The sequence below is a fragment of the Plectrocnemia conspersa genome, unplaced genomic scaffold, assembly GCF_051122295.1.
Source record: "Plectrocnemia conspersa isolate PC_06_02 unplaced genomic scaffold, ASM5112229v1 ptg000001l, whole genome shotgun sequence".
NCBI lineage: Eukaryota > Metazoa > Arthropoda > Insecta > Trichoptera > Polycentropodidae > Plectrocnemia > Plectrocnemia conspersa.
Window position 1 is genome coordinate 28,486,060 of NW_028277165.1, and position 21,601 is coordinate 28,507,660.

Consider the following 21,601-nt stretch of genomic DNA (forward strand, 5'->3'; position numbering starts at 1 on the left):
TTCCCTATAAATTGTAAACCAATTAAGATATTTTATTGAAATGTATTATATAGCATTTTATGATTTTTCACATAAACATATTGTAAAGTATGTCATTAAACCAGTATTTCTAACGATAAGAAACTTCTATACAAATATAATATTATATTTAATATCTAAAAGGGTAAATCGTCACTACCTGTCCCATCTTATCAGCTTACTTTATGCATACCTTTATCTAATTAATTTATTAGGATATATGACGCACCTTGAATATTCCACACATAAAAAAATGCATTTTATAATGGAAGGAATGTAGTATATTATGTATCTTCTGATCTGTCGATCAAAACGTATTGCTAAATTGCTCTACTTTCAGTGATCTTTTGTGAATGTAATTTTAATTTAAAAAAAAATATTTTCTATCACATTAAAATGGACAAAAGAAAAAATTTGTCGAGCAATACCTAACATGCTATTCAATATTTAAAAAAACAACGGAATGGACAAAAGAATGTAGTTTTTTCATTTAATTCAATGCGCATTGTTTTATTCGTTCAGTGTCTATCTAAATTCAAATCGTAAGAGCAAAATTAAATTTAAAGTTTTTTTTTTAGGTAAGGATAAAGAATGGAATCGGAATTCAGTGGAATTCAATGTGACATTTGCCGTGCCCTTGCTGCAGATCCACCAGAAAGGCTTTCGGGTAAGCTGCAAAATCATCAGCCAATGATGAAGCCAAGAAAGTGTAGTGTTTGTTCTGTTCTAGATAAAAAAGTGTAAATAATAAAAATAATTAAAAATCAGGATACAGTGTAGTGTATGAGTGCAATTATGTTGTAATACGTATCACTCAAAAAATAAAAAAGTGTAAATAATAAAAAATAAATATAAATCAGAATATAGTGTAGTGTATGAGTGTAATTATGTTTTATACGTATCACTCAAAAAAATAAAAAAAAGTGTAAATAATAAAAAAAAATATAAATAAGGATATAGTGTAGTGTATAAGTGAAATTTTAAAAATAAATGTGTTTGTGGCAGTTGTAAGCAGAAAATGGACGCCGAAAAACTTGGTAAGTGCTAATTATATTATATTATAAATAGATATTTTTCATACATCGTTTTTACAAACATGTATATAAGCACTTAAGCATGCATATTATTAAATAACAAGAAACTGGTTTGATTCTATTGCAACCATTTTCAATTTAAACGAAAAATTAGGAACTAAAAAAACATATTTATCCGTTCAGGATTTTATTCCTCAGAGATTATTTTAGGCGCAATATTTTTTTTTTATATTTTACTTAATGCCGGAAATAAACTAATACGGTGATAATTTATCTGAATTGTAGCTTTTTTCCTCTGGTTTCTTAATCTGTGAATTATTGCGGTTTTCCAAATAGTGAGGAAATAACAAATTAATTAGCACCCGGTAAAAATGTTCCTTAATTAATTCTTTAATTACTGTGTTATATAATTAATCTACATATACAGTAACGTTTTTACTTTGAAATTTTGCAATAATATATAGAATTTGAGTATGAAAAACCGCGGATATTTCGATTTCTTTTAATTAGATTGATTTTATGTTTACATAGCTAAGCAGTTTTGCCCCTGAAATTTATTTCTGTTCAAAGACTGTAACATAAAATATTATTTTTTAGATAAAGTGAATAAATATGATTTATACACTCCATAAAAAAATATATGTGCCCCAAAATGGCAACGACTCATTGCATTGCAACGCAATGAGATAAAACGACTCTTTTTATAAAAATTTGCAATAAAATATAATTTATATATAATTTGATATTATATAGAAATAGAATACTATCATCTCTCACTTTCATGTAAAAGAAAAGTTGACGGTATCCCAGTATTTTTTTTAATAAAAGCATGACGCAGGATTCAAGCCTGAGTCCACGCCACTAAACAATGTTTTTCAAGACTCATATACGAGTCCACGGGCGTTATGCGTTATATAATTGTTAGGCACAAACCAAGCAGCCCCTGTCAGTAATCTGAAAAAAATATTTTAAAATTTCTCAAGAATGTTGATATTAAATATCGAGATTTCTGTAAGACTACGCTGGTTTATAGTTAAGTTAAATATTATCATTTTGTTTTTCAATTATATGTCTGAATTTGGTCATGTAGTTGGGCTTATTTATATATGTATTTATTTAAGTTTATTATGACTAAAACTTGGCGGCACTCTGGTAACACTTTTTTCGTGGCAGCTCTGGCGGGCTCGCAAGTCGGTGCTAACACACTTAAGTTTCAACGTGTAGCTGTATAAATATTCAATAATTGTATCGCCAGTTCAGCCTGCAAAGTTTAAATCCCAGATGTTTTCTTTGTTTCAAATACGAGTTTTCCAGGTCAATCTTCTGTTGAGATGAATTCCCAGTTATTTTGTGGTATTCGTTTCTTGGTAAGGTATACCGGAGGACAAATATCTTTATTCAGCGTAAATTTAATATAGATTGATTAAGTTTCATTAGCTCTAATTCACCGTTTATATTCAATTAAAAACAGATCTTATGAATTTTATTGTGTGGGTATATTAATAATATAATCATGACTATCTGGAAAGGAGTGTCATATTTTTTAGATCCAGCCTTATGTTGTTATACAAATACATGTTAAGAAATAAAAAATATCAATAAATATAAGTAGAGAGGAAAAAACGTTTTCTTATAAATATTTCCATAGCAAAATTTTCAGAAGTTTTTTAAAATTTATTTGACTAAGTTTGTCACTTTTATTGCACAAAATTCTCAGTGCACCTCTTTAATATATATTGAATTATTTTAGGTATTAAAAATATCTTTTTTTTGAGCACTTAGTGGCCATTAAGGTAAGATGCTTCCACATTAGGGAAGGCCATCTGAAATTTTTCCTTGTTTATAATTTAATAAAGGTCTGTTTGAAACAAAGAATATTTTTTGTGGGCTTTGTTTCACGTATATATAAAAGTAAGTTTCAGTATCTTATGGGTATACTTTCTTACTGAATTAATTGCCTTGATAATGTCAAATTGGCAAGAAAAGAAATCATCATTGTATATAGAAACTCTTCTTCTTAAATTAGTTCTAAGTGCAAGATAGTTTTTTAAAGCATCAGGACCAGTTGCACTCCGTTAAACAATGTTTATTTCTAAAGCCAAATTTATGATTTGGTTTAATAGTAGTTTTTCTAATATTTTTGCCATTAACTGGTAAGGTACTTATCGGTCTGTAGAAGGCAATATTGTCTTAGATTTAACTAATTTCCATTGGGTTGGAAAGTAGCTAAATCTCAATATTTAGTTGAATATGATACTCATTAATCTTATGACTTTCACCTGCAATTATTTTATCACTTATAATCAAAATAGTGACAGTGAAATATAATAGAGTTTTTAAATTCATCCTGTCTAAAAATTCCAAATAAATTCCAAGAAAATTATTAGGTTATAAGGTTATTTCACTGCATTTTATTGACATTTTAAAAATTGTTTTTATAATCTAACGATATGGATTTAAAAATCGTATAGTTCATTGTCACTCTTTTGATTATTTTTACAACGTCATTATTAGAAAATGATTTAAATTTATAAAGTTGATCACCGAAAGCTTCAGCTTTTTCTTTATCGTTTCTGATACATTTTTGGTTATTAAGTTTGATTGGGGGTGAGAATTGTTGAGGGTTTCATAATCGTTTTGTTATCTCTATAAATTTACACTAATGTAAATAAAAAAAACTATAGGTTTAGCAATATTCCTTTTTATTAATTTTCTAAAGAAATAATATTATTATCATTGTAAATAATTAAAAAATTATATTATTAATTATTGCTTTTTCATTCTTTTAAATATACTACTAATCAGAAACTTTAAATTTATACAAAAAATTTAATTCTATTAGTAGCAATTTTTAATTTTAGTATAAAAAAAATACGACAGTCCTAATTGCCTTAATTTATTTGTATATAATACATTTCGATATATTTAATCAAATAGATAGATAAAATGTAGGTTAGTTTTATTCCACATTAATCTCTTTGGAAACAAATGCGGTTTTAACTTGCAATCTAACTACGTAATACCTCTGGTTTAACTCTGTGCGAATAAATTTGCTCTAGTAATTAATTTTTACATATATTCAACTTTATTTAAAATTTAAATATAAAAATACTTTTAAAACATAAAATTTAATCACGATATCTATTATGAGCTTAAATACTTTTATATATAATCTAAAACTAGTTAAGCTAAAATTTTAATAATATCTATAGAAGCTTAAATGATGTGTGTACATACTCATAATTTGTTATGTTTCAATTCATTCTTTTACCTCGTTCTAAGCCATTAGGTCAGTGCATAACACAACAATAATAAATTATTTTTAACAATACGCTTCAAGGAACACATACACAAACACATACCGGTTCAGTGCGTTTTGATTGCTATGGCAACCTTGAGAGCGTATCCCCTTAGCCCTTCTCGTGTATCCGGGCAAAGTGGGCAATAAAAAGCGGTAATCTCCGCTCACTAATTTGTATCGTCGTGTCTCTCCGACTCCACACTGAGCCAGACTCAGAACTAATCCAAGGAGTTGTTCTTATCTGTCGGATTTGCGAAGCAACCGGCTCCGCGAGAGGCTTTAGCCGCTGATTAGGACCGCGTGAGCTGTTAACCCAGTGGGCCGGAAGCTGAGATAAAGGGCGTGGAACGCTGTCTTAGGAGACGCCAACTTGTGCGTATGACACTACGCAAAAACTATACCAAGCACCTGAGTGTATCACACATATAGATATACTACAATAGTTTATTTTTAAATCTGACCAATATTTCCTGATAAATCAACAAAATAGATTTGAAACATACTAATGGGGATTTCTTAGAAATTTAAGCAAACATTAACTGTAAAAAAAATCCTAATATTGAGAACAAGGTTTCAATACAAAAAATATAAATTAAAATAGAACAGTACATAAAAATTAAACTCATTGTGTTTCAATAAAGTGTTCTTAAGATAAATCAACTGCTTTTTCCCAGTTTCTAATGGTCATTTTGGTACAGTTCACTTGCGAATTCGACCGAACTCTCATTAATTTCAAATTAAAAGCGAAGTAGTAGTTCTAGTGTATAAAGCAAGTTAATTATTGACTAAGGTGTCTAAACAAAATTATTTTTTGACGATTTAGAATGCCGATAGTTTAGTTTATATACACTTTAGAATAAGAGATAGTCCAACGTAGTTTTTTAATTATTTAAAGTGAAACCAGACTTTTATTTATTACATTTCAAACATATTATATCAGGGTGTAACATTGTGTAACGGTAATTTAAAATCTGTAAAAATTATCAGTATCGTTATTATATGAAGCGTGAATCCATGGAGGTATTTGTTACCTATTCGGCAAAGATATGTGTACCGATTTATACATCTTAACAATATCAAAATAAACGGCGCGTCTAAAGTCCGCAAGCAGTGCCCGCGGACCTAGCAGCCATCGAAGAGTACGTTCACACTCTTCTCTCTTTAACGTACGGAGTTGCGATGCGGTTTCTTTGCACGACGGTGTAAACTATTTTATTTTGTTTTCTGGTCTTTTGAGTTTAACTACTTGAAAAATATAAAAATACTTATTTTAACAAAACTAAAATTATAAAATAAATAAAAAATAAAATCGTAAAAAATATTTTCCTGATTTCTTAAAAATTAGAGTTCAATAACAGCTTTTTTATCAGTTTATCATAGCACATATGTCAGAAAGCTTTATTAAATGATTTTTATCTATAAGTGCGTTTATACTTCACACTTTAGGCTATTGATATGTTTGTTTATATATGCAATGTATGGAGAATTATAGTTTTGATTTTTTTAGTTCAGCAGTAAAAGATTTTACGATATAGATAACTTTATATATTTTTGAGAAGGAGTGTTGTAGCGCATATATTTTCCGGTTGGTGTGTATAATTCCAATTTTTCCACCGTACGTTATGGATTATCATGCGTTTTCCCGAAGGCAAGGATAACGCGTCCCGTTCCACGCTTTTCCGTTGCGAAACAATCTGTTCTCTATTTCACGGCTCGTGGTTTTGATTGATTTTTCCTTTCCGTGAGCTTTTTCCGGCGCTCTTTCTTTTAAGCATTTATGTCGCGTTACATACCCTTATTTATCGGGGCAATATAACCCTAATATCAAGAGCGACGCTCTCTCGAGCTCGCGATATGCTAATCCAAAACCAGTTATATTTCCAGCTAAGAAATAATAGATTTTATAAATCTGTTCGAAAAATCTGATACAGTAAACCTTTTAATACCGATATATTGTTTTTAAAAAAATATTCTTGTATGTTTTACAAGCAAAGATGTTAATAAATGATAATGAATAAGATCACATCGCAGTGGTAATACATATATTAAAAAAATAATAAAATTAAAATAGATAAAATCTTCTAAATTATTATGTAATATATACAAACGATTTTATATGTTTTGTCAATTTGGCCGTATGATAAATCTTATTTTATCATAAAAACGTCTCTATATGGTCGTGTGTTTTTCTTTATGGTAACAATCCTTCAGTTCATCCATTATATAGTGACTTCACGATATTTTTTGTGAATTAACGAAAACAATACTATATAATCTCCTAACCTAATTCATTAAAATTTAAAATAATAAAGGATTGGTCTTAATACACTACTTTGCGATACTCCTAGTGTCTTTTTGTGATATAAGATGCAAACCCGATTTTATAAAATTTATGGACGACACTGCTTCTTATTAATCCGTTAATTATTTATTGAAGTACGTTTGGATTTTTTTAGTTTACTATCTATACACCACTACTACCATCGGGCAATGAATCAGCAGAGTCTGCGTGAAATTGGTTCGCTTTTCCAAGCGGCGCCACCTGTTAGGGATTTTCCGAAGCTTCAGGCGGAAATTCATCTAGTAATAGATTGGTCTCTGGCCGGCGATATAAAAACACAGACCTGCGCTTGATTTATGCTACAGTCGCGTAAAATGAACATTGGTTTTAAAAAAAGTACTAAGTGCCAATAACAAGATTGAAAGAAATACAATATCCAAAAATAATTTTTGTTAAGAAAATACTGAGATATAACCTTAGGAATGAAAATTTAAAAAAAAAATTATATTGACTAATGTCACAGTAGCAATTTTTTTTTTGACACTTAGTACCTATTTTACTACCAGTATTTAAATGTTCCTCTTTTTCGATAAAAAACATACTTCCCTTCTTTGGCATCGGGGAAATATGACCGTTGCTTAATACAACACTAAATACAGATTTATTCTGACGGCGCATTTAAAAGCAGCCCGTTATTTTCACCGTGTTGGTTGAGCGTAATAAATTTGATAACGGATTATGTAGCTTATGTGTAATTTATCGTTGAGTATAAATATGCCTGGCGACATGTTTTTAAATGCTTTTTTATTCTGAGTAAGAAAAAGTTGGATGGGAGATGGGGCGATTGATATTCAGAAGGATGCGATAAACTGAAGGAATGAATGGTGACACAATTTGGTTGATTAAATTGGGACTATGTGTGGAATTGAATGACTCCGAACGGATACGTACGTGATGAAACTTTGTGAGGAGGCTCACTGCTACGCTGAACCTTTCGTCTGGAGATGATTTATCTTGAGATTCTTTTTCAAGACGTGAATGTACTCGGTGTGGCAAAGCTATACCTACTTATTTCAAATTTATTATATTTTTATTACATAATAGCCGATAGTAATCTTTGCTGGAACATTGAAATTTCTCGGGAGCAAATTCTTTTGACCATCGGTGATAGTAACACAAAAGCATTAATTTCTCAAGTCAGTATCTGCCTCATTAGGCAGCTATCTTTGTGGCTAATTTATTATGAATCTTATGAAAAGGCAAATTAAATAAATGCAAATAGCTATAAATTAAATGATAACTAATTTTTTTAATTTTTAATAATTATCCTGTCTGGTTTGTCACCTTAATAGCATATCTGTTTATTGCATTCATACTTATATTTATTAAACTACTAGTACAAACCTTGTAAACTTAATAACTAACCGAATTACTTTAATTATAAATTTCAGTAACATGCTAAACTCTTTTGGTGTGCTTATAAAATAATATATTTATTGCGTATATAATTTTTATTGTTGACATTTATAACGAGAAAATTTCATCATGCTACTAACTATTAAATATTTTACTAATTACTATATGCAATTATTATATGTATAAGAAAGTAAAAAAAGTTATACAAAATATGTGGCGAAATTAATAATTGATAAAATCAAAAGCCTTCACTGGAAAGTTTTATTTTATCACTCTTATTCCTTATACATTGCACCTTCTGAATAATATTTATTTTGATCAATGCAACAAATCCTAGACGAAACAAATAAAAATGCAGGTGATGTGAAAAGGGGGTTTTTGGAATATTTTTATTAAAAACCTTAGATATTATGGCTGAGGAACTAGAGGTGGGGAAAAATTATATCCTTAAAAAAAATATTTTAAATTTATAAATTAAAAATACCATTTAAAAGTTTTCATTAGATAAACGAAATTGATTTTGGGAGTATGTAATATAATAGTAAAATAATTTATAATTTCGATCTTCCAGATACGATAATAATTTTTAAAAAATGGAAGGATTCGAACCAAGTCATAATTAACTAAAAAACTTGATAAAATAATAATGAATAATTTAATATGCGATCAAATCAATTTTTTATACGGATTTATATGATATAGATTATATTTTCCATATTATTTTAGTTATATAAATTTAAACTTTCATTGGAAATCAAAGCACCGGAAGTAGACCCTATCTATTTGAAAATCATAGAGCGGAGAAATTCAATAAGGAAGTGAAACACCATATGCCAATCCAAACGTAACGAGCATCGGCGAACAGATAAATGTTCCACAAGTGGAAAATTCTACGGAAAATTTCATTTGTTTCCCACTCGACCAAACAAGTTTGTGTGGCAGTTAGTTTACACGCGTAATGACTAAGGATTTTTTGTGAAATCAACCGAAACAAATTGCAACGGTTGAGTGCTTCGCCTGAAATAAATTTATGTAAGTAGTATAATATAGAAGAAATGTGAATTAATAAAATAAAATGCTTTAAGTTTGGAGCATTTTTCCGGTTAACTTTGCAAATATAAACCAAGGAAGTAAACTTGATTTTAATAAAAAAAATATGTTTTTGTCAAAATTTAAAAACATTGATAATACAACTTTCTAAGATATGAGTCTTATATCATTTCTCTGCATTTTAAAGTTTATTAACTCTAGAGTTATAAAATTTTTCACTACTAGAATTAATAACATTGTTTAGATTTTATTAGCACACATTTTAATGAGTAAACTTAGTTATAAATTGTCTCTATTTTTATACTCTTAAATCTTGACCAATAACTTAGCGATTAAATTAATTATTATATTTTGTGGGTTTTAACTACCTGCACAATTTTTCAATAATTTAATATTATTTTTAACGATTATTTAAACAAACAAAAATAGAGAATAATAGTTTCGAAAATCAGGCCACATACAGTGTTTTCACAACAATGGGAAAGAGATCTCTTGACCAAACAATTGCGTTGACAATTGAGAATTTTTTACGAACTAATTAGTAGCATATTTGTCCTGAGACGTTATTTGTCCATAAGTATCGCTGAACAACTAATCTTTGTTTAGAAAGGATGAGTGCTAGATAATGTGAGGCGCTTATAGCGTGGACGTGAAGGGTGAACTCAACATCTAACCAAAATTTTTTTTGCAAAATTTAAGCACCATCTCATAGAGATTATAGTAATATTATTATTGGTATTCTACCATTTAATTACTGATCATGAAAGTAGTCGTCTGGACCGTTTATAATTTAAGGCGTAAAAACATTTCGTGGGCGTGTCCAAAAAGCGATGCAATTGGCCCACAAACATCTTTATCTCGGGTTCGCCAGGGCTGTATCAAATCAGTATTTTAAAATATATGACACATGGTCACAGAAGCAGTGAGAGAAGAATATGAATGAGTAAAAACGTTACGGAATTACATTTGCTAATCGTCCAGCATCATCACAAAAACACCTCATTCAGAAGAAAACTCTAAACTAATTTAACTTCACTGCATTATAGCGGCATCTACATTTCTCTTTATATGTTTATAAAAAAATTACTGTTACCAGCTTTTCTAGCGTGTTCTTGGCTACACTTCTTCGGTCTCAAGACACGAAAGTGTACGATGTTTAACCTTTGAAGTATTTGTAAGTCAGTAAATTATTAACAAAGTCAAATTCCTAACGGCTCAAGCCGTATAATATAGGAAACTAAGTCCAAACCCAGAGACAAGTTTCAGCAAGTTCGCCCCTCTTGCGTGCCACCCCTGCGCTTTCCTCGCGGCAAAATAAATTGTTTGGCCGGTGGTTTCCTAATAACGTATGGTTTTCCGTTATACCATTAATCTAGTTTAATAGAGGCGGGCCAGTGGCGGGGACGGACAAGCCGAGCGCGAAATGGACGCTGGACCTAATAGCACCCGCGATATATGAACCGACATTCGTTTACAAAATATATACAACTATATAGACAATATAGACTAGGGGTCGGGTTAACTTTTCTTCAACGATTTCGTAAAATGTTCCATTTATATATTAAAATTAATATTTAATAATTTTATAAGCGCGTTTTAAATTTCAGACTCATATTTTTTTACGACTAAATATTAAATCAATAAATAAAATTGCGTGAAATTCTATGATTGGTAATTGATTAAAATATAAAAATAATGATAGGGAGTTTGAACTACCTGTACAATTTTTTATAATTTATATGTCATTCTAACGAGCATTTAAACATAGTAAAAATGAGATCAGTCCGTTTCGAAAGTGGGACTACACAAAGTGTGATAGTACCGCCGATAAAAAATACTCTTTGTGTGAAAGGATGCGCGATAGACGATACATTATACGCTGCGCACATTACTATTGTTCTTTGACTCCTTGTGACCAATCATATTTTTTTTTAAATAAAAGAGATACTGAATATATTAAGAATCAATAAATTTAGGAGCTTGACTGGATAACGAACAGTCTTTTCATATTTTTTTTATTATATCATTTAAAAGAAATTGATTTTAATTGTCTTGATTATTTTGAATAATATATTACAGGTAAATAATTTTTTTAAATACGCTACAAAAAAACATTAAAAGATAGGGTAATAAAACCCTGTATTTATTAAATAAAGCTTAATATAAACCTTATTATTATTTACTTATTAACCCTACAAACACAGCGTTAAGCTCAGTATATATTTAAAAATATAGTACTACTATTTTCACTTTGCTTCTACTTCTCTAACCCGAACTAGTCTCGCCAAGCATTGAACTTCCAAGATCTTTAAGATCTTACGTATTTATTTATTACTTATTTTAATTATTAATTAGTAACGAACCGTTTCAATTTACACAAGAATAACCATAATATATAAATGCAATACTTGATATTTTCTATAGAAAAAAAGAGTTAATTAGATAATATTATTAAAATAGAAAGAAATATATTCCTAATCTTATGTTGTAGTATATAATCATGCAATATAATAATCCCATCGAACACGTTGGAAATTAGAGGCGGGCAAAGAAGCGTGCTCGCAACATAAGGTATTTTGATTAATGTTTAGTAATATAAGGGTGTTTGCGGGTTGCAGCCTAGCTAGATATATAAAAAAAAGAGAGAGAGAGAGAGAGATGGCCTCGAAGAGAGAGTATTAAAAATCAAAGGGGTCCAGCATGTGGCCAGAGCCGGACCAGTGGAACAGCTGTGCCTGCGACAATATTGGAAAATGTGTCGACTCTGGCGAATTTTCACATTCTCTCATATGTACGTATGTACTGTGAGAGTGGTAGTTTTTCTTCCGGCCGAAACTGCGGTAGAGAGATGTGCAACAGAAAACCACGTTGTTATCACGGATGAAAATCCGTTTACCGGCGAGGATGTACCGAAATTGGTTTCGGCCAAAGAAAACTATGAAATGTCCCGGGACAACAATGGAAAATGGAAAACGTTCGTTATATTCATTTTAACACTGATCGGCTGTGATATATGACGTCAGTTGGGATTTAGTATTTTTATAACAATATTTAATTTAATTTTTATTTTTAAATTAGTGAGTCTTTGATTTGAGGGGTAGATTATAATAGTGTTCAACTCATCAATTACATGTTTTATTGTATATAGATAATAGAGAAAATTGATTTAAATGTAGATAGAAAAAAGCTTTTAACTGAACAAATCTAAGCACGTACGACTTTACTTTTTCTCATTGATCACCCGAATTTTTAGATAGCTGACAGGTAGAAAAACCAAAAAATTTTTATACTCAAATTATTTCAATTTTATATTTAAAGATTTAAAAAAATAATATTTAAAATGTAAAAGAATATTTTCTAATGAAATTTACTTTATTTACAAAAAAAAATATTAGGATGTCTTAGTATCTTTTAAAAATATTGTGCTTACGTAATCAAGTCTATAGAAATAATGTAATTTTTCAACTATGTTTCTCAATAAAATCGCGCAATATGATGATGAATTAAACATAATGTGTCGCGAGACTTTGTCGTTTCAAGAGTGTTTTTGAGAATCGCTGTTGTTTAATTTACATTTTTTTTATAGCAAACTACGTCACAGCCCGAAAGCTGTGTATACGCCGTATCATCTCCAGATAAATACAAAGTTTTATGTATATTAATTCAAGATACGTATCTTTATACGCTTCGCTTTGTTTTAATATATATATTTTTTACGAGTCGTCCACGGGTGCACCGCTTAATTTCCAAGTTTAGTGGGAAACATTCGGTCCCCTTATCGGTTTTACGATATTTCCCTCTGCGAAAAGTCTTTGTTTCTTCCGGCGAGTCGTAAACAATAAGCGGGATTCGCCCGCACCTAAAAGTTGACTAATAACGCGTTTTAATAAAGGCCAAAGTTACTACGACCTGCCATAATTTCAATAATTAAAAACAGATGGCAGCGACTCTCGCCTGCGCTACTGCCCGTTATTGCAAAAATATTGAAAATTAAAATAAAAAAATAAAAACGCACAGCGATGAATAATAATGGCCGGATAATAAATAATTTTTGATTGCCGTGATTGAATTTGAAAATAAATTTATAGCTGTGTATCAGGGGTAGCGAACCATGACGCACGGATTTTTAGTCACATGAGAAGATTTTTTTGTAGTATATTTTAATTTTAATATTAGGTTGTTACCATTAAAAATAATTTATTTTTGAATAAATAAATATATATTTAATCATAATTTAATTATTCTATTCAGGAATACTTTTTATTAGAATAAATTGTATCAAAATTATTGGGGAATGTACTTAAGAGCTAGCATTCGTTCCTTATTTTAAAGAACAGTTTTTGACACAAGTTATGCCTTTTTTATGTTCGATTTGTGGATAATAAAATCATTTTTATACGATTAAAGTAATAATTTCACATTGCCATACTTTATTTACAGGAGACTTATCAGATGGTACTTACCTAAATTTTTCCGTTCCACAGTTAAGCCAAGAGTTTTCCTTGACAGCTCTTAAATAATAAGTCTGGTCCTGTGGAACTATGCAATTTGAGCTTTTCAAAACCATACTTTATGTTTAAAATGTAAATTTAGTTAATGGCTAAATGGACAACCGAAAAATTAGGGTTAAAATATAAATGAAATTAAATAATGAACCTAATTTTTTCTGTAAGAATAGTAGTATTTTATGTTAAAAAAATAAAAATATAATTTTGGTTTACAATAAATTTAAATAAAAATATCAGCTTATAATTAACATAATTGAAACCATAGGGGTTGTGACTTTATAGTATTTTTTTTATAATTGGTACTTGTTATACTTAACAAATAAAATATTAGATATCACTGCTTTGTTACAGAAATTATTTTTATCGTTAAATTGTATCGAATTAAAAGTGGTAAATTACCATGGAAAATATTTGCTTGCCGCATGTGTAATTAACTGCAAAATGGCACCGTATAAACAACAAAAACTACTGTAATATATTTTAGTATTGCATAAATTGAAAAACGCAATTGGAAAATACATATAAAGTAAAAAATATATTTTTGTATTACAATATCCTTGACAAGATCAAACAAATATTTTTGCTTACTTGTGGTTAAACATCCTTACACCTACCTCACTCGATTTACAACGGGATAACTATCAATATTTATTATACAAAATGGTATTGTAATATTATTAGAAGAAAATAAGGGATATTTTAATACTTGTTAACTTATATGCTTATTATGAAAGTAATGCACCTGCTATACTCACAAATTTATGTAGCAATTAATTATGCTTTCTTAAATTATTTAGTAGGAATTCACAACAATAAAACTATATAGTTATTGATGCACAATTCATCAGCTTTTTGAATATGTGTCATTTTTTTACATTTACAAAGAGCAAACTATAAATTCTTTTTATAAAATTAAATCAGCGGGTCTTACATGGCAATAAAATCACTAACGAACAAACCGCTTCTTTAAGCCATATTTTAGATATGAGCAATTACTTTCTTTAATAGTTAATATTGAAGATCATGCGGAAGGCAAAAAAGTCTCCTAGAAAAAATAAATATTAAATAATCTTATCATTGTGATATTTTTATGATGTTTTCGCATTATTTTTGTTTTTTCTACCTTAAGGAAAAAACAAAACCATAAAGTGTGAATGAGGTGGAGTGAGAGGTATAATTTTCTTAATCGTCACGTGGTTTTTATTTGTGTGTGCATTTTTCCTGAGCGGAGATACTGATTGCAGCATTTTTTAACGGATTGCGGAACAGGAAGCTGTGAAACCGTAGACGTTCTCGAAGCCGGAAATGCGAGAGGAAGAGAAGCTCGCGCTTCCGCCGTCCGAGATTTATCTGGCAGCGGTATGCAAATGAAAATGTCCGCCGCGGTAATGAATTTAATTCTTGTGTACGTTTCATATTATCTGCAGTCTGGCAGAAATTAAGAGGGACGAATACACATCACTGGATACACTCGCAGAACACACTAACCCATTAACGTGTGATTGCATTAAAATATCCTTCCGCTTTAGGATTAATCACATTATTCATGGTGTCCCACTTTCAGTGTTGTTTATTGCTTAACGTGTTGTAATTATTAAGGTTAAAAATATGCTTATAAATATTCGTTAAATGATCCATTTTGTCAAATATTTTTTTACATCTTGGTCGATTCAATATGTGTGGATCTAGTTCAGTGCTAGTTTGGTAGGAGAAACATGGAAGTTGAAATGAAAGTTTTGTGATAGAGTTTTAAATGTAGTGATGTAGATTGAAAAAATAGAGGAGAGTAATGTCCTTTCTATTAAACAATTCTCTGAGAAATGAAGACAATTGAGGGTGGAACTAGAATATTTTTTATAACATATATTATTATTTTATTTTATTAATTTATTTAGCTTAATAGCTAATCTTTACATCTAACAAATTTAGTAAACATATATAAAAATATATAAAAAATACATAACAGAAAGAAAAAATATACAATAATAAAGACTTAATATTATAATATTTTATTTCTATATGTACGAAGGTGTTTTTTTATTCCATTTATAAAACCCGTTATATTTTTGCTGTTTCGGATTTCTCTTGGAAGACTATTATATAAATTAAAACCTCCGTACATAATTCCCCTAGCCGTACTCGTCTTCTTATACTTAATTATTTTTAAATTTTCTCTATTTCTAGTATTATATTTATGTACATCTTTATTTCTTATTAAATACTTATTAAAATAGTGTGGTAACATATTATTTTCTAACTTATATATAAATACTAAAACATTCATACTCAATATTTCTTGAACATTCAACCATTCTAATCTATCAATCATACTTTTACAATTAGTTAATCTATTTTTATTTAAGATTACTCTCATTGCCCTATTTTGTAATTTTTGCAACATTTGTTTATCTAATTTATTCAACATATTTAATAGTGTTGCACAATAATTAAAATGGGGCAATATTATACTATTGTAAATTAATTTTTTTGTATTTATACTTAATATATTTCTTAATCTAGATAATAAACCTATTTTTCTACTAATTTTTTTTAATATGTAATTACAATGTTCTTTAAAGTTTAATTTTGTATCAACAATTACTCCTAAATATTTTATATTATCCACTATTTCTATATTAGAGTTATTTATTACTATTTTGGTACTATCATCTAACACATTTTTATAATTAATAAACATACATTTAGTTTTATTCTCATTTAATTTAAGTACATTATTCTTTAACCATATCTCTAACACACCTAATTCATCATTCAAATTACTCACAACTTCTTCAATGTTATCACCCATGCAATAGATCAATGTGTCATCCGCAAATAGATGAACTTTACATTTTCTTACGTTATTAACTATATCATTTATATATAAAACAAACAACAATGGTCCCAATTTAGACCCTTGTGGTACTCCATAATACACTAACCTCTCTTCAGAACATACATTATTTATCTTAACTTTTTGTTTTCTTTTATATAAGTAATTATTAAACCATCTCAAAACTATATCACTTATACCTATACTCTCCAATTTCTTCAACATTATTTCTCTGTCTATTGTTTCGAAGGCTCTCTTGAAATCCAAGAAAACTGCTCCAATGATTTTGTTTGTATCCTTAGCCAACAGCCAATCATTTATCACTACTTGTAATGCAGTTTCAGTGGAATGCTTTTCTCTGAATCCCGATTGTTGTTCACATATTATGTTTTGAGAAGTAATAAATTCCTTTAATTGTTTGATTACTACTTCTTCTATTATTTTTTCTATACACGGTAGCATGTTGATTGGTCTCATTTCTTCAACTTTTTTACTATTTTTTATTTTAGGTATAGGTACAATAGTAGCAATCTTTAAATTTTCAGGCATTTCTCCTAATGAGAGTGCTTTATTTATTAAATAATTTAATTTAGTTCCTATTATTTCCCATGTTTCTTTAATTATATTTATATCTAGTTCATCAGTACTAGTTCCTTTTTTAAATTTACATATTATGTTATGAATTTCATCTAATGATACTGATTTAAATTTACTAAATTTTACAATTAATGTTTTACTAGCTGTCGGTACCTCACTATCGTGAGGTACCGATAGCTAGCGGGTGTGCGAATACCGGACCCTCAACTTTTTGGATTTTAAATATAATTTTTGCTTCGTTCTGATTTTTTAAAATATTTTTTAAAATTTAATGGTTCAAATTGGGCATTACTATTTAGGATTTTCAATGATAGACAAAATAGTTCAATCTATAAAAAAGTACTTAACATTTTCAATTCATTTGAAAATAGGTTTACAACTTGACTAAATATTTCCAGAAGAAAACATTTTATATTATTTATTAGATTTACAACGTTAGATTTTATCGTTATATTGAAACTTAGATATTTAATAATAAATCTAAATATTGTATATCATTTATGAATAGGTTTAAAACTTGGCTAGATGATAATAAATTAAAAATTGTACTATGAAATTTCAATACAGCGAAGCTCACGGAACCAATGAATAAATTTTGGTGTACTGAAAATTCGTTATATTGAATGTAAGGAAGATGATATATTTTAATTTTATTTTTAATTACCATATTACTACAGCATCAAAATAACCTCTTATAAGGTTGACAGATCGTTTTTTGTCCTTGTTTAAGGAAAATGTATAAAACACAATAAATTTGTGAAAAAAATGTTTTATAAAAAAAGTTTGAGGGTCAGCGAAACACCTGTAAATATTGCTTTTGAACACATCTGTCACACACCAAGTCAAGGACGAACTGAATGTGGAGAAATATTGTGTAAAGTTGCAACGTCATTCTTAAATTTGGATCAAAATATTTCGTTATACTGAGATTAGTCTTCGTTATAATGAAAACATTTTGTATGCAAGTTTTTAGGGGACAAATTAAAGATTCGTTATACTGGGAATTTTGTTATTTCGGTATTCGTTACAAAGAGATTTCGTTGTATTATTTTTTAAAATAGGTTTGTAACTTTACTAAATATTAATAAAACAAAAAATATCAAAATGTTTTCAACATAAAAAATATTATTGAAACGTAACATTTTGTATCATTTAAAAGTAGGTTTACAGTTTAATAAATAATAATAATAAATAGCATCGGCTACACATCCGCTCAAAAATATTACTGATATGAAAAAATATTTTGTTACACCTTACTAACGCAACAACACAATCGATCATATAAAGTTAGTGCAATGTGAGTGATTATAAGTCATTGATTGTGTTTTAGGGTATTTTATGTGTTTGAGTGCCAGTTTTAACGCTGCATAACACAATTATATCATAAATTTAAATTTTCGTAATAAAAAAGTTTTTTGGTGACATTATAAGTTACTTTATAATTTAAAAAAAATATTTCTATGTTTTATGTGTAAATATAAAAGTCAGTTTTTAATTACATTTACTAATGAGAAAGAAACAATAAACTAAAGATATCAAGCACCTAATCTGTTACTTTAGACCAAAAGTGCGTTTTGAAAATATTAATAATTTTGAAACCTTTGTCTTTTTTGATTAAAAAATATTTTGATTTACATATTTTTTAAAGTAAATGTTTTTCTGCGCAGCATTATATATTTTAATAATTAATGAGTGTAAAAAGTTTTCACTATATTTAAAATTAATAATGAACTAATGATATTTAAAATCTATAATAAATGATTAATATTTAAAATCCATAATAAAATAAAAAATATTTTTAATGTTGAAAAAAATATTTTGAATAAATATTGAAATTTTATTCTGAAACTTTTAATTTAAAAAATATTTAAATTAGTGTTATACATTTTTGTGTAGTTTAGTTTCAAAGGCGTCAGTAAGATGGATTTTTGCAATACTGTGCGCTTAGTAGTTGGTTAGTAATGAATAGTACTTTTTTTGAAACTTTGCCCCTTTTTGACTTTTTAAAGCAAAGTTTTAAAAATTCTCTAAAAACTAAAACTTTAAATTGCCAACGTTCGCCAAAATGTAGGTACATATTTTTTCTGTATAGAGAAGCTAATACATATCCACATTATTTAAATTATATTTTAAATCTATAAACTAAAAAAATATTTTAAAAAACATTTTTTTTTGTATTTGATGATTTTTATACATATTTTAATAAATTTTATACAATTTAAATCGTTAAAATAAATTTCGCTCGTTAAAATCAATTTCGCTCGTTAAAATCAATTTAGTTCGTTCTCAAGCGCGGGACTTCCCAAATTTGCTTTGACAGTTCTTCTGTCAGATCTGGCAAGAAATATGTTATAATCGCGGCATTTTTGTAACAAAGTGACAATTGAAGATGATTCAAGTGATGCAGCATTTGAAATTATAGACAAAACTATAAATTGCGGGTGTGCCAGTAAGTGTTTAGTTATAAATGAATAATATAACACGGTTATTCTAACAAAATTACTATTGACTTTCCAGGATCTAATATTAAAAGACAAACAGCGGTGATTTGGCAATTAAAGGTATACATACCGAAGTTAATCAAACATATTACAATGCTAGTAATAATAAAAAATATATGACATATTGTGACAATTTTGTAGAAGATGAAAAGATGCCAATCTACGTGTTTAATCCTCTACAGTACATCCATCAATTGTGTTCTTCGGTTGTCGTTTAAATTTAATTTATGGATTATATTAGTAGTAATAATGTGTTCAATGTTTACTCTTGATAGGAGTCTTATTGTTTTTTAATTATTTTTCAGAAGCAATGATGGAACAATTTGATGACCTATATGGCTACAACGTAGAATTGGTATATATAAACAAAGAGTTAATCTTCTCACGTTGAAGTCACTGTCAGCAAGTATTATCTTTTTATAAAGAACATACTACATAAGTTTGATGTAACTGAATATCTTAAATTTGGCTATTCAGAAAGAGGAATGATGGCACAGAACAAAAATTGTACATATTTTGCCACATCGGAATTAAAAATAACCCACTCTTAGATATTTTGGCTATCGATTATTCCAGGTATGCAATCACATATTTATAATCATTGTAAAATGTCGTTTATTAGATAACATCCAAGAAACTACACATTTATAAGCTGTCCGACAGCGCCGATTTGATCGACATTAACTTTCAATCCTCACATACTAAGGATATATTACACGTTCATGTTTAAAACATAACTGGTTAATTTAAAATTCTTAAAATCTAACGTATATGTGTATAAAATCGGAAAGCAATGATAATGTTTATGTGATATTATTATAAAAACTCACTTTTCGGCCTCGGAGCCCGGCGACAGGATTTCAAAATTTGAAGATTTCATTACAAAGATTGTTTTATGATTGTTTATCTAATTTAATCAATGTATTCTTCTTATCCTAAACACATTATGTATATATTTAATTTTCATAGTTATATAACACACCTAGTTAATTTGCAATCCGATTATTTATAAAAGCAAAAACTCACTTTTAGGCCTCGGAGCCCGTCGCCGGGAATTCAAAATTTGAAAATTTCATTACGAAGATTATTTTATGATTGTTTATCTAGTTTAATCAATGTATTCTTCTAATCCTCAACACATTATGTATATATTTAATTTTTATTCAGTCAAATGACGAATTAATGAAAATTATTGTCGCGTAGCAAAATTTTATTATTAAATAATAATTATTTAAAAGTGTTGTCACGGTACTATCTATTTGAATTTGAATGCTTATTTTTCATTGGTCGACGCTATTTGAATATTTGAATGCTTATTTTTGATTGGTCGAAACAACAGAACGCATTACCGGCGGCTCGAAAATCAATCGGAACAAATTCAATTTTAATTTTTATTATTATTTATTATTATAATTAAATATATTTCCTTTGTTTACGTGTATTGTTACACACCGTTAATACAAAGCGATACGATTTACAGAGTATAGAATTGAACGGAGAATGTTTCGTTTAAAGTTATGCGCGTCCGGAAGCGACGGCGGAAGCGGATTAGAACAATTATATATAAGATTATTATATTGTACTAAATTACTAATCCTTGGTATTGAATTTACAATTTCTTCTATGCTCTCAATGTAATATGTATTCATCTTTTCTGCCATTATATAAGGATCTTGATATATATTTCCATTAATTTCCATTTTTATTATGTCGTTTTTCTGAGTTGGATTAATTAATTGTTTTATTGATTTCCACATCTTATTTGGATCATTTTGTATTTCATCTATCAATTTTTCATACCATTTCTTTTTAGCCATTCTTAATACTTTGACTGCCATATTTCTACATTGTGTGTATGTTTTCCATTTTTCATTAAAGACTTTATATTCTATTTGTTCTGTTTTTAATATTTGAAAAATTTTGTATGACTCATCTCTTTTCTTTATAGCATTTTTAACATCATCATTAAACCACGGTTTTGGGTTGTAACGATATTCCTTTTTAAAATTATATTGACTTTTTGTTTTACAATCTACTATATTCTTATAAATTTTGTTCCATA

At 28.4% G+C, this 21,601-nt stretch overlaps 1 long non-coding RNA gene across 1 annotated transcript; it reads left to right on the forward strand.

Annotated features, from left to right (window-relative positions):
- Window positions 1–17,192: 17,192 nt before the first annotated feature.
- LOC148239504 (uncharacterized) lies at window positions 17,193–20,618 on the forward strand. The gene is made up of 2 exons (XR_015809644.1): window positions 17,193–19,945; window positions 20,017–20,618. It is a non-coding gene; the product is annotated as an uncharacterized LOC148239504 (long non-coding RNA).
- Window positions 20,619–21,601: the final 983 nt, after the last annotated feature.